The sequence below is a fragment of the Chiloscyllium plagiosum genome, chromosome 29 (genome assembly GCF_004010195.1).
Source record: "Chiloscyllium plagiosum isolate BGI_BamShark_2017 chromosome 29, ASM401019v2, whole genome shotgun sequence".
Lineage (NCBI taxonomy): Eukaryota > Metazoa > Chordata > Chondrichthyes > Orectolobiformes > Hemiscylliidae > Chiloscyllium > Chiloscyllium plagiosum.
In genome coordinates, this window is record NC_057738.1 from 9,085,853 (window position 1) to 9,101,431 (window position 15,579).

Genomic DNA, 15,579 nt, shown 5'->3' on the forward strand with positions numbered 1-15,579 from the left:
ATGTCCAAGGTGAAATACTGAAGGAGCAAGTAGAGAACTGCAGTTTCTGGGTACCTGCTCTAACATTCATGTCAGGAATTCTTGATATCTAATTTCTACCTGGCAGGCGGAAAAATCGGAGAGTACATCCTAATGAAGTGAGGTTAGATGAGTAATGAGGGCGATAATAAACGATAGTACTTATTAATAGGCCTTTCGCCATTTAGTAGCAAGAAACTAGTCTCGACATTTGGAACTTGTTTGGAAAATGCGACTCGTCATACTCAACACCTACTGCTTCACTTGGCATCTCATGTGGTTTTGCCATATTTCTCAGTATTGCCACATTGTTTGGGACCTGGGAAGATTCTTTTATATATCTGATTGCTATCATGCAATAAATAATATCTTGTTTATTTTGTTAGACTTCCAAGTGGTTTTCTTCTTCCACAGCAGACCAAGTGGGCCTTGTAGATTCTTCCTCTGAAAGAGGATGGTGGCAACAAATCTTTTTTTTTTAAGATTAGATTACTTAGATTAGATTACTTACGGTGTGGAAACAGGCCCTTCGGCCCAACAAGTCCACACCGACCCGCCGAAGCGTAACCCACCCATACCCCCTACATTTACCCCTAACACTACGGGCAATTTAGCATGGCCAATTCACCTGACCTGCACATCTTTTGGACTGTGGGAGGAAACCGGAGCACCCGGAGGAAACCCACGCAGACACGGGGAGAACGTGCAAACTCCACACAGTCAGTCGTCTGAGGCGGGAATTGAACCCGGCGCTGTGGCACTGTGAGGCAGCAGTGCTAGCCACCGTGCCGCCCACAAATCTTCCTTATAGTGAGCAATAGTTCAGAGAACTACTACAATATGATGAACATTGCTCATACAATATGAACTCTCTGTGGGACTTACTTCAACATACGCTGCACTTATAACCTTAGACATGTCCAAATCATATCATGGCAGATGGTGGAATTAGAATTCCAAACAAAACTGTGATTAAGAGTCTCTTGATGACCTTAAAACAGTTCTGAAATGTCAGGAAAGATCCATCTGGTTTACAAATGTCCTTTAGGGAGGGGAATCTGCTGTATATACCCGGTCTGGCCTAGTTTGACTCCCAACCCAAAGCAATGTTAGGAACATGGAACTGGAATATCTTAGCAATTACTCTTATTTGCCCTCTAAGCAATTAGGCATGGACAGTAAATATTGGCCTGGTCATAGACCTCCACAACTAGTGAATGAATAAAAAAAGACAGGTTGCTTATATTGATATAATGAGAGGACACATGTTTCAATAAGAGGAATAACATGACAACACTATATTTTTTGAGGAATTGTTGATTTGTTGAGGAAAACTGGTAACTTGTAGAATGTAAAGTAAAAGAAGCATGCAGAACAGGCAGAGGTACTCAAACCCATCACATTTGTGTTAGGACACTCTCTAGTCTGAGACACAGATAGATGTTTCTGTGGCCAGCAGTGAAAAATCAGAATGGTGTGTTGCCTCCCTGGTGCCAGGATCAAGGATGTCTCAGAGACAATGCAGAATGTTCTCAAGGGAGAGAGGGACCAGCAGGAGGTCATTGTACAAATTGGAACCAATGACATAGGAAGGGAAAAGACGAGATTGTGAAGGGAGAATATAGAGAGTTAGGCAGGAATTAAAAATGGAGATCCTAGAGTAGTAATATCTGGATTACTCCGAGCGCTATGATCTAGCGAGGGTAGGAATGGGAGGATAGAGCGGGTGAATATACATGGCTAAGGAGCTGGTGTATAGGAGAAATATATTTAGATCATTGGAATCTTTCCTGGGGTATAAGTGACCTGTATAAGAAGGACGGATTGCACCTGAATTAGAAGGGGCATAAAATACTGGGAGGGAGATTTGCTAGAGCTGCTCAGGAGGATTTAAACTAGTAAGGTTGGTGTGTGTGTGTGTGTGGGGGGGGGGGGGGGGTGAGGGATTGGGATCCAGGGAGATAGTGAGGAAAGAGACCAATCTGAGACTGTTTCAGTTGAGAACAGAAGTGAGTCAAACAGTCAGGGCAGGCAGGGACAAAGCAGAGAACAAGATAAATTAAACTGCATTTATTTCAACGCAAGAGGCCTAACAGGGAAGGCAGATGAACTCAGGGCCTGGTTAGGAACATGGGACTGGGATATCATAGCAATTACAGAAACATGGCTCAGGGATGGACGGACTGACAGCTTCATGTTCCAGGATACAAATGCTACAGGAAGGATAGAAAGGGAGGCAAGAGAGGAGGGGGAGTGGCATTTTTGATAAGGGAAAGCATTGACTGTGCTGAGGGAGGATATTCCCGGAAATACATCCAGGTAAGTTATTTGGGTTGAACTGAGAAATAAGAAAGGGATGATCACCTTATTGGGATTGTATTATAGACCCTCTAATAGTCAGAGGGAAATTGAGAAACAAATTTGTAAGGAGATCTCAGTTATCTGTAAGAATAATAGAGTGGTTATGGTAGGGAATTTTAACTTTCCAAACATAGACTGGGACTGCCATAGTGTTAAGGGTTTAGATGGAGAGGGATTTGTTAAGTGTGTACAAGAAAATTTTCTGATTCAGTATGTGGATGTGCCTACGAGAGAAGGTGCAAAACTTGACCTACTCTTGCGAAATAAGGCAGGGCAGGTGACTGAGGTATCAGTAGGGGAGCACTTTGGGACCAGCGACCATAATTCTATTAGATTTAAAATAATGATGGAAAAGGATAGACCAGATCTAAAACTTGAAGTTCTAAATTGGAGGAAGGCTAATTTTGATGGTATTAGGCAAGAACTTTCAAAAGCTGACTGGGGACAGATTTTGGAAGGTAAAGGGATGGCTGGAAAATTGGAAGCCTTCAGAAAAGGGTGTAAGGAAAGGCTGGTTAGGTATAAGGAATACTGGATGACTAAAGAAATTGAGGGTTTGGTTAAGAAACGGAAGGAAGCATTTGTCAGATATAGGCAAGATAGATCGAGTGAATCCTTAGAAGAGTTAAAGGCAGTAGAAGTATACTTAAGAGGGAAATCAGGAGGGCAAAAAAGGGACTTGAGATAGCTTTGTCAAATTGAGTTAAGGAGAATCCCAAGAGATTTTACAAAAACATTAAGGACAAAAGGGGAACAAGGGAGAGAATAGGACCCCTCAAAGATCAGCAATGTGGCCTTTGTGTGGAACCGCAGGAGGTGGGGGAGATACTAAATGAGTATTTTGCATCAGTATTTACTGTAGAGAAGGACATGGAAGATATAGAATGTAGGGAAATAGATGGTGACATCTTGAAAAATGTCCATATTACAGAGGAGCAAGTGCTGGATGTCTTGAAACACATAAAAGTGGATAAATCCCCAGGACCTGATCAGGTGTACCCTAGAACTCCGTGGGAAGCAAAGGAAGTGATTGCTGGGCCCCTTGCTGAGATATTTGTATCATCGATAGACACAGGTGAGACGCCAGAAGACTGGAGGTTGGCCTAACGTGGTGCCACTGTTTGAGAAGGGTGGTAAGGACAAGCCACGGAACTATAGACCAGGCAAGTTATTGAAGGGAATCCTGAGGGACAGGAAGTACATATATTTGTAAAGGCAAGGACTGATTAAGGATAGTCAACATGGCTTTGTGTGTGGAAAATCATGTCTCACAAACTTGATTGAGTTTTTTGAAGAAGTAACAAAGAGGATTGATGAGGGCAGAGCAGTGGATATGATCTATATGGACTTCAGTAAGGCATTCGACAAGGTTCCTCATGGGAGACTAGTTAGCAAAGTTAGATCTCATGGAATTCAGGGAGAACTAGCCATTTGGATACAGAACTGGCTCAAAGGTAGAAGACAGAGGGTGATGGTGGAGGAGAGTTGTTTTTCAGACTAGAGGCCTGTGACCAGTAGACTGCCACAAGTATCGGTGCTGGGTCCTCTAGTTTTCTTCATGTATATAAATGTTTTGGATGTAGGGCATAAGAGGCATAGTTAGTAGATGTAAGTTTTTAAATGACACCAAAATTGGAGGTGTATTGGACAGCGAAGAAGGTTACCTCAGATTACAATGGGATCTTGATCAGATGGGCCAATGGGCTGAGAAGTGGCAGATAGAGGTTAATTTAGATAAATGCAAGGTGCTGCATTTTGGGAAAGCAAATCCTAGCAGGACTTATACACTTAATGGTAAGATCCTAGGGAGTGTTGCTGAACAAAGAGACCTTGGAGTGCAGGTTCAGAGTTTCTTGAAAGTGGAGTCACAGGTAGATAGGATAGTGGAGGAGGTAATAGTATGCTTTCATTTATTAGTCAGAGTATTGAATACAGGAGTTGGGAGATCATGTTGCGGCTGTACAGGACATTGGTTAGGCCACTTTTGGAATATTGCATGCAATTCTGGTCTCCTTCCTATTGGAAGCATGTTGTGAAACTTGAAAGGGTTAAGAAAAGATTTACAAAGATGGTGCCAGAATTGGAGGATTCGAGCTATAGGGAGAGGTTCAATAGGCTGAGGCTATTTTCCCTGGAATGGGGAGGCTGAGGGGTGACTTTATAGAGGTTTATAAAATCATGAGGGGCATGGATAGGATAAATAGACAAAGTCTCTTCCCTGGAGTGGAGGAGTCCAGAACTTAGAGGGCATAGTTTAGGGTGAGAGGGCAAGATATAAAAGAGACCTAAGGGGCAATGTTTTCATGTAAAGGGTGATACGTGTATGGAATGAGCTGCCAGAGGAAGTGGTGGAGGCTAGAATAATTGCAAGATTTAAAAGGCATTTGGATGGGTATATGAATAGGAAGGGTTTGGAGGGATATGGGCCAGGTTCTGCCCGGTGGGACTAGATTGGGTTGGGATATCTGCTTGGCATGGACAAGTTGGACCGAATGGTCTGTTTCCGTGCTGTACATCTCTATGACTCTTTTTATATTTACTCTGTGAAAGTATCCAGTTAGTGCCATGCTTTTGTTATTTTTTCCCTTTAGCCTTTGTCTTCTCCAGTCTAATTTCGTTGTTGCCTTCTCTATGAGTTATACTTGTCTTAAAATTCTCATTTGCACTTTTAAATCCTATCAGACTCTCATTCCTCCCTGTCTCTGCAAGCTTCAATATTTCAAAATAACTATCAATTCTCTTTTGAAAGTTAATTTTGAAAAGTATGTACTATATTTTCAGATATCTATCCTTATCTCAATGTATCTGCAAACTAGCAAGTCAAGGGAGAAATGCGCAGGAAATTAATTCAGCCTAAATATAAATGAAACAGAAAAAGAGAACAGAGAAAAGAATAAACTAAGTGGTGACTTAGATGGAACAGAGATTGGTAGATATTATGGACCAGAGTATAATAGAATGATTAAGTATAAGGTAGGAAGAGCTACTTATTAAAATATTATCAAGTGTCTGGACAGAAATGCAGAGTTTACATAATTGAGCAGGAGAACTGGAGACAAAAATACATTGTAAGAATCCAGACATATTAGGGATTACCAAAAAATGTCTAAGGAAATATCAGGACTAGGAACTAAATATTAAAGAGTAAAATCTACTTAGAAAAGACAAAGAAGGAAAAGGGGAAGTGCAGAAATTGTAGTTATTAGGGAAAACAAAATGACAATAAGGAGATGTGACATGCTTATCAAGAAGACAGAAATCAAAACCAGCAGGCAACCTAATAATGGAAGAACAGTGTTCAATGGAGTCAGAGAAAACTATATTTTGCTAAAAGACAAGAACAAACTAAACACTATTGAGTAACCTTGAATTAATAAAATATAAGGAAACATTTAATGATGTGAAGAACCATACACTTAAAAGGAGAGCAGGAGAGAGTTTGACAATGAAGAATGTGAAGAGACCTATGCTTGTTTGACATTTTTCCCATCATTGCTTCTGGGGAGTGGGCCATGGACATCTGTTGGATTGGTCCATGCTCATGGGTAAAAGTATTTCAGTGGTTTGCCATTACTTTCTGCAGTTTGGTCTACCAGGAAACTCTCCCACTCTTTCCACTTTTGATCAGCATATTGGTAGGGTTTACAGGCTGATAATCAAGCTGTTTGGCTATCTTACAAATGCACCTTCCATAACCAACAGCATCGTACTCAGACTCGGAACTGCTGGCCCAAAGGTAAGGATATAACCATTGCACCATAAGACTTCCATTCAGAAAGTTAAAAAAATTAGGAGGGCAAATTATCAAAAAAAAAGCAAAATAATCTACAAACATAACTAAAAGGAAAGTCACAAAGGGAACAAGGTGTACAGTGATCTATTTAATAACCATCTTCATCTCCAAAAGGCAGTTAGATATATACAGTACATGACCAAATTAAAAAAGAAATCACGAGCACCAACAGAAAACTGGCAGTAATATGAAATGATTACTTTGCTGCAGCACTTATCAGAAAAACAGGACAGACATCAGATTATGAAATTAGAATTAATTGCACTTAAAATAATAATTGAAAAATTGAATAGTTTAATTGAAGACAAAGAGTTTATAATCTCTGGGCTTAAAAGTTTGGATTTAAATGTAACATGATCAAGACATTTACAGTCATATACATATGTACAACATGGAAACAGACCCTTTGGTCCACCCCAGCCTATTCAACCTCTCCCTATATCTCAACCTAATCTAGTCCCACTTGCCAACACTTGTCCCATATCCATCTAAACCCTTTCTATTCATTTATCTATCCAGATGCCCTTTAAAAGTTATTGAATCAGTTTCCACCACTTCCTCTGGCAGCTCATTCCATACACGCACCACTCTTTGCGTGAAAAAGGTCATCCCTTAGGTCTCTTTTATGTGTTTTCCCTCACACCCCAAACCTATGCCATCTAGGCTGGACTCCTCAAGACAACAAATTGGCCATATGGATGATCATGAGGAAGGAAGCTCGAAGGTGCAGGAAATATTAAAGTGCTAGCCAGGAGAGCAGAAAAGTAATATATAGAATTCCAACTGGAGAGGTTTGAGATGATGCATTTGGAGAGATCAAACAAGACAATGGTATCACAATAAACTGGAGGATACTGAGAAGTGTAGAGGAAGTGAGAGACCTTGAAATGCATGGCCACAGATTTCTGAAGGTAGCAGAATAAGTTGTTAAGATACTTAAAGAGGTACATAGAATACTTTCCTTGATTAGCTAATACACAAAGAATATAACAGGAGGGAGGTTATGCTGGAGCTATCTAAAAGATGAGTTTGACAATCACTTGGGTACTATGTGCAGTTCTGGTAGCTTCATTGTAGAAGAAACGTAACTACGCTAGAGAGGGTACAAAGGAGATTTTGCTGCTAGCATTGGCAAAATTGAGCTATGAAAAAGAATTAGAGAGGCTGGGTTGTTTTGGTTGAAATGGAGGAGGCTGAGATGGGGTGTACAAGGTTGTGAGGATAGGAGGGCTTTTTTCTCTTAGTGATGCTGTCAAAGATTATGGGACATAGATTTAAAGTGATTGGTTGAAGAATTATAGGGGAGATGAGGAAACTTTTTTCTATCCAGAGGGGTAGGAGCCTGTAACTCACTGCTTGAAAGGGAGTAGAGACAGAAACTCTCAACTCATTTAATAGGGTTTGTGGATATCCACCCGAAGATCTATAACATGGATTTGAGTCGAGTGCTGGAAAATGAGATGATGTTGGGTGGTTTGCTATTGTGTAGGCACAAGGATGATGGACCCAGTTTTTGTTCTCATTTTGGTGTGCAGAGGTTGAAGGAATCTCGGCTCTGTGAACCTGACCTTTAAATTGGACCTGCACTTGCAACTTTCAAGTCTACAGGCACGCTGGTTTAGGGTTCAGGTCAAGTGCCAGTTACTGAGGTGGACTGAGTGGAAAGCCTGCCTTGGGGCTTTAATCTTGTGGTCAGTGTTCAAAATAAATATTAAAACATAAAATAGTCCTCTTGCTCACCTTCACTCACCACCATGTCACCCATGACATAAAAGTTGGTGGAGTCATGGATAGTGAGGAAGGATATCAAAGGAAGGGTACAGCAGGACAGAGATTAGCTGAGCAGAGAAATGGCATGTAGAGTTTAATCTGGAAAAGAGTGAGATGATGCATTTTAGGAGGTCAAAAGCAAGAGGAAAGTTTACTGCAAATGGCAAGACCTTTTGGAGCATTGATATACAGAGGGATCTTGGGGTCCAAGTCCATAGGTCCCTGAAATTAGCAACGTGACTGGATAAGAAAGTGAAGAAGGCATACGGTATGCTTCCCTTCATTGTTTGGGGCATTGCAAATTTATAGAACTTTGGTCAGGTCACATTTGGAGTACTGTGCACAGTTCTGGTTGGTGGATTATATCAAGGATGTGGATAGGGCACAGAAGAGATTTACCAGGATGTTGCCTGATTGGAGTGTGGCTTAGACCAGAGGTTGGACAAACTTGGATTGTTTTCACTACAGCATCTGAGACTAAGGAGCAACCAGATAGAAGTATATAAAATTATGAGGGCCTTTTATGGTTGATAGTCAAAGTCATATAAAAAGGCAAAGAATAGACAGATATGGACAATGTGCAGGCAAATAGGTCTAGTTTAATCTAGGGTTATGCTCAGCACATACACAGTGGGCAAATGTGAGTACTGCAGATGCTGGAGATCACAGTCAAGATTACAATGGTGCTGGAAAAGCACAGCAGGTCAAGCAGCATCCGAGGAGCAGGAAAATTGATGCTTTGGGCAAAAATCTTTAATCAGGAATGAAGTGGGCCATACATAGTGGGCCAAAGGGTCTGTTCATGTACTATTCAGTGTACTTGTTCTATATTCTACAACAATTTACATTCATCATCACTATTTATGCTTCCCATGCTGCTCTATGCCTATTTACCCATTTGCCTTAGCCCTCTGTAGCCCCGTACTACCCTATGCCTATCTACACACACACCTATACTTCATACCCTTGTGCCCCCTCTGATTTAAATAATCCACATGGCTATTTATTGCCCTTTTGCTAATTCATGCCAACTGATATTCCTATCTTCACTATCCTTTGTCCTTCCCCCCGTACCAACTCACTTTGCATCCACCATCATCAAATCTCAAGAGCCGTGCTGTCAGTATCCATTGATGATGTCACTATTGAAGAAAAATCACACACTGATAACAAAAAAAAGTTAATAGATTGAAATTCCTTCAATGGATCACTTTTGAAAGCTAGCATTTTATTCAAGGCTTTAAATGTTAATTATGTTAATAAACATTTCCATTTAATAATCAGTTGAAGCTGCCCTTTAAAATGCTCATTGATAGGCACTCATTGATAGGCCCTTATTGCGAAAATGATGGTTTGGAAAATCAGCAATTCATTGCAAATGCTATAATGATTTTATATGAGTAGGCACTCCAAAATATCTATAACACTTTATTCCAAATCCATGCATTGTTTTGGACAGTTCTTTGACAGCTTACCCTGTCTCAGTCAGTTTATGTACTTTTTATGCATAACCATGCCTTTTCACAATCTCAAAGAGTGTCTTGTCACTATGGTTGGAGCTTGATAGGCATAACTATATCCAGAGGACACACATCATAGACTCAGTTACTGGAGTAGGCTGCCTTCACAGCTGAGTGAGCCAAAATAGTAGCACCATCTATCAGCAAGAGGACAAGAATGCAGAAACTGCTTTAGTTACACAATAGGATTTACTTTGGTGTATTCTTTTATGTCACTGTCGTGTTGATGTGCTTTTTGTGGGATCTTGCTGTGTGAAAATTGGCTGGTTTGGTTATCTACATTACAACAACAACTATATTTGAAAAGAACTTTGTTAATTATGAGTTGTTTTGGGATGAATAGTGCAATATAAATACAATTTATTTTTCTTCCTACATGTTTATTTCAGAACTAGCAAATGAAGAACAATTATGTAGGGAGGATAGCATATCTGCAAAGAAACCCCCACCCCCAGTCTTCTATCCACAATGCACAGAAAATCTGGTTGTATTAATTTGCTCAGTTATCCTTTCATTGGTGTGCACTGAAATCTGGAAGCACAAAAATGCATCCTTGAATTTCCAATGGCGTGACATTCCCTGTGGAGTCAGCCAAGCTCCTACAGCACAGCACAAGACATGAACCCATAACAATCTGGTTCAGTTAGTAAGATGCTATCCACTGAACCAAGAAAAATTTTGAAAGCACAATATATTCAAACAATGTCCTAGAATTCAGCCTTACGTTTGAAGCACTTCACTAAATAAAAGAGTATGCTAATTAAAAATGCAGAAGCTGCGAGGTTAAGGTTACTTTTTTTTCAGATTTACACCATGGAAACCTCAGTGTTGTTTTATTTAAATGGATATTGAATTTGTGCATTTGGTTTCAATGACAAAGATATCAAGCATCAGTTACCTACAGTAAAATGTGCTCAGCACGTGTTCAATGAATTAAAAAAACTTCCATAGACACAAGATCAAACTCTGAATATTGGACTGGTCATGTTCAACTTTTATGTTTTCTGCTTCAATTTTGTATTTTTAATGCTTTGTGAATATTGCTGTATTATTTAATTTACTTATGTCTGGATCATGGTAAATTCAAATAATTTTAGGTACATTTGGCTCCCTTTACCATTAGGAGAAAATGAAGACTGCATGCTGGAGATCAGAGCTGAAAATGTGTTGCTGGAAAAGCGCAGCAGGTCAGGCAGCATCCAACGAGCAGGGGAATCGACGTTTCGGGCATGATTCCTGAAGAAGGGCTCATGCCCAAAACGTCGATTCTCCTGCTCCTTGGATGCTGCCTGACCTGTTGCACTTTTCCAGCAACAAATTTTCAGCTCCCTTTACCATTAGGTCGGTGAAGTTTTAGGGGACTATATTTGTCCCCTGAGCTGTCCTTAGTCCCATCTAAAACAGGGAAGAACATAACAGAGCTGATGTGTGTCCAAATAATTTCATTAGCACTAAATAATTGACACAATAGTGAAGGTCATTAGGGTCAAACCCTGTCTTTCTCCTTAACAATGGAACATTGTGAGACTATCAATTCCAGTGTTTCTTCACATCAGTAAAAGGCCATTTGGTCTATCAAGGTTAGACTTTCTACACAACATTGATGGTGCAGAGACTACCTTTTGGAAATGGAAGGTACTATATAAAATTAATCAGGGCAGGAGAGGTTTCCTCCATTAGTTTTTCCTCACCTGAAGATTGAGAGAAGTTTTCCTGATTTTAATTTCCTTTTAAGGCAACTTCTCACACAATGAGAATGTTCAATTAATTTTTGAGACATTATGTATGCAAAAATCTACTTTTAAAAATTAATTAATGGGGTCTGGGCTAGACCAGCACTTGTTACCCATCTTTAGTTGTCATTATAAAGGTGGTGGTGAGCAGTCTTCTTGAACTGCTGGTTTAGGTTTTGCATTTGGTTTAGGCAGACTTACCAAAGTAAGAGAGTTCCAGAACTTTGACCCAGCAATACTGAAGGAATGACATTACATTTCCAAGTCAGCACGGTGAGAGGCTTGTTGGAGAACTTTCAGGTGATTGTCGAAGTCATGGGTTGGGAAGGTGCTGTCTAAGGAGCTTTTGAGGAGACAGAAGATGAGTTACTTGGTGGAACATTCTTTGCCTCTGACATGCTGTTGTAGCCATAATATTTATATAGTACTTATATAGCTAGTTCAGTTCAATTTCTGCTCAATGGTAACCTTCAGAATGTTGATAGTGAAGATGCAGCAATTGCAGTATTCAATCCATTGAATGTCAAGGGGTGATGGTTAGATTTTCTTTTATTGGAGATGGTCCACGGTGGCACAGTGGTTAGCACTGCTGCCACAGTGCCTGAGACCCGGGTTCAATTCCCGCCTCAGGCGACTGACTGCGTGGAGTTTGCACGTTCTCCCCGTGTCTGCGTGGGTTTCCTCCGGGTGCTCCGGTTTCCTCCCACAGTCACAAAGATGTGCAAGTTAGGTGAATTGGCCATGCTAAATTGCCCGTAGTGTTACGTAAGGGGTAAATGTAAGGGCATGGGTGGGTTGCGCTTCAGCGGGTCGGTGTGGACTTGTTGGGCCAAAGGGCCTGTTTCCACGCTGTAATGTAATCTAAAAAATCTAATCTATGGTCATTGCCTGGCACATGTGTGATGCAAACATAATTTGGCGATTCAAAACAGAGTATTGCTGCATTTGAATATAATCTGCTTCAGTATCTGATGAGTAGTGAATGTAACTAAACATGTGCAACCATCAGCGAACATATCCACTTCTGGTCTTATGATTGAACAAAGGTAATCGGTGAAGCAGCTGAAGATGGTTGGGCCTAGGACACCACTCTGAGGAACTCTGGCAGAGCTGACTGACCTCCAAAAACCATAGCCATCTTCCTTTGTGCCTGGTATGACTCCATCACATATTGGTTTAAAGCAGAGATAAAAAGAAAAACTTGGGTAAAATCACCAGAGGACCAAAGCTCTGCTCTCTCATTAGAGAGAGAGAAATGACTGGTGGTGAGTTTAATCTCAGGCCCAGAAGTGAGGTTGAGAAGGTGGAACTTCAAGGTGATCTTGGATGGTATAGGAACTGAACCTGCACTGTTAGTGCCACTCTGCTTCACAAACCAGCCATTTGGCCAGCTGAGGAAGATGGAAGGAATTGTGATAGCAAACGTGGCTAGCAAACTGGCAGAGCAGGTTTGATGCAGCTATTCCAATCTCCTAAAAACATTCCAAATACCAGTAAGATTTGCATGGCAGATGTTCTGCTTTATTACTTGGTCCAAGAGAATCCATTACCATAGCAACTATTGTTTGCTACTGAGATCGTAAATATGCAGAATCTATGAACTTACATGAAGCCTTACTAAAATATTGCTAAGCATGCAACATCAGGATTGAAATTAAAATCATTTGTGAATTAGATATCAGCAGCCAATTCTGAAGGTCTATTCCAAATGAACAAATAGCATTTGCTCAAATATGAGCAACCTGGAAAAAGTATTAAAAAGAAATTAACAACTCATATAAAGCCAACTTTATGAATTATTTATCTGTTAACTATGATTTAGACACAATAGCTGTGACAGGACAAAACAATTATATCAAAGCTGAAACTTTATTGCTGGAACAGCACAGCAGGTCAGGCAGCATCTCGGGAACAGAAGATTCGACGTTTCGGGCACATGCCCTTCTTCAACAATTATATCAGTCAACTCATTTGATGTCTTCATATCTGAACATAAGTTGGATGAATGACTTTGATAAAACAATCATTCAAAAACAATTAATGGCAGAAAAGCTCACATTACCAATATCTAATCTTATCTGATCAACTCCATATTGTAGGCTACTCAAACTTCTGGCAATAACTTTCCCATACAGAAGCCTTATTGCTCTTAGAAGCAGATCAGATCAAACCACCTCAAAATATATTCAGAAGATAGTCTATACCCTTACCTTATCTTATTTCAAATGTAAGTGAATGGTGCTGCGTTCCAGATGTGATTTGACTGCTCAAACTACTTGACGTTAAGCAAAACATATTTTATTTTTACAATACTGACAAAATAAAAGTAAAAGAAAAGAATTGGTTTAACTAACTTTATCAAAATGCTTAGCGAAATAATAGATATATGAACCAATACTAACTAACAGTTCCAATATAGTAACATCCCATAAATACCTCCTTGGCAAAGGCAAAATTCAGTAAAACATATTGTCTCACAGGAAATTAAAGTCATAGAGATGTATAACATGGAAACAGACCTTCTAGTCCAACTCATCTATGCCAACCAGATACCCTAGGTAAATATAGTGTCCTTTGTCAGCATTTGGCCCATGTCCCTCTAAACCTATTCATATATCCATCCAAATGCTTTTTAAATCTTGTCATTGTACCAGCCTCCACCACTTCCTCCGGCAGCTCATTCCATGCACGCACCACCCTCTGTGTGAAAATGTTGCCTCTTTGGTTCCTTTTAAATCTTTCCCCCATAATTCTTCAGTCCAGGAGGAAATAAATCAAGAGAAAACTCTGTGTGTGTGTGTGTGTGTGTGAGTGTGTGTGTGAGAGTGTGTGTGAGAGAGAGAAGCAGCAGGGAGAGATGTACTGCAGCTTCTAAACCCAGATTCAAGTCCTGAGCAACTGCTACTGAAAAACTAAAATTAAAAATCCTGGCTCTGTGTGAGCTTGACCCCACCCATTTAGGCTGCTTCTAGTCTTCCAACTTGAGAAGAAAAACCCAAGGCCTCATAAGTTGTTTGCTTTATTGGCTTCGCAGTACAGTGTAGGCTGGTCAACACTTCTGATCTCAACCTTTCTTTGTAAACAAAAGGACAAAATACATCTCTTAAAGTCATAGTATCATCACACTAGAAATCCAATTCTTCCACTGGACTTTGCTGCCTATTATTGCTCTTACAATTGGGCTATTTTAGTTACTTTGTCTTGCTTATATTTTATTTCGTTGCTCATTGTTCTTTCCCAGTTTTCACTTCAGCTCTCCCAAAGCCACAAACTACAAGAAAATCTGTTTGGTGATATTGTTAAATCAGAGACAAATAATGGTCAGAACCACAAACTTCAAAATGCAATTTGATATTTACTAGAAATCTGAAATAAACGCTAAAATGCTGGAACTAGTGATTAAACTGTATGTGGGCATTGGGTGAATTCATTCCCAAGAGTTCTGAAACCAGGAAATTCAATCACAGAGGGATTCACAATTAGAGAAAAGTCACCCCAACATATATAAGCATCAGAATAGCCATGGAGCTGCTTCTCAACTCACCTGCTGTTTCTCTTCCATGCTCACTGCTAGCAATCACAAGTGAGAAGCAACCTGTGTGTGAGACAATAAGCAAGGATGCATAACCAAAGGATGCAGGCTGCATATATTCAGGAGATACTACATGGAGGAAAAATGTAGTCAATATTATTGCAATGAATTCAGTAGCAATTGGATGATTTTATATGAAACAATTTATTTTATAAGGATTTGCGTTTAAATGTTATGACATTGCAAAGCATCTCAAATACTGCAAATGTGTTAAAGACAAACGTGAAATCTTTAACCTCTGACCTTATCAGTCCACAGACAGTGTGTTTATGGTAACAGCCTTTGTGCACAGAGGTTTGTGTCAATTATTTTTAAAAAGAATTCTGTGATAAAATTATTCCTATTGTGTCAACTTAAATACTGTGCATTGAACCATTTGCTGCTTCATTTCCCAGGGCTAAGCCTGACCAATCTGCTTGGTTTAAAATTTAAACAGAGCTTAGAAGTTAACTGGTAATCAGCATTAATGAATGCATGCCCTGTGGCAACATCTCTAACAATCAAACACTATTTGTCAACTGGTCAGCACTGCCCCTCATACAGTATAAATGTTGATTGCCCCATTAAATTCTTAGGTGAAAGTGAGGACCTCAGATGTTGGAGATCAGCATCAAAAAGTGTGGCGCTGGAAAAGTACAGCCGGTCAGGCAGCATCTGAGGTGCAGGAGAATGGATGTTTTGAGCATAAGTCCTTTATCAGGGGAAGGGGGCTGAAAGATAAATAGGAGGGCAGGGATGGGACTGAGGGTTGGGGGGGGGGGAAGGTAGCTGGGAATGTGATAGGTAGATGGA

General features: G+C 40.1%; 1 long non-coding RNA gene across 7 annotated transcripts in view; it reads right to left on the reverse strand.

Annotated features, from left to right (window-relative positions):
• Window positions 1-15,579, reverse strand: part of LOC122564362 — a 103,125-nt gene that overhangs the window by 81,062 nt on the left and 6,484 nt on the right. For 5 of the 7 annotated variants that reach the window (XR_006315890.1, XR_006315891.1, XR_006315892.1 and 2 more), the window contains one exon: window positions 14,740-14,790. The exons of the other annotated variants lie outside the window; for them this stretch is intronic. This is a non-coding gene — a long non-coding RNA (uncharacterized LOC122564362). The remainder of the gene's footprint in view (window positions 1-14,739; window positions 14,791-15,579) is intronic. 7 annotated transcript variants of the gene reach the window in all.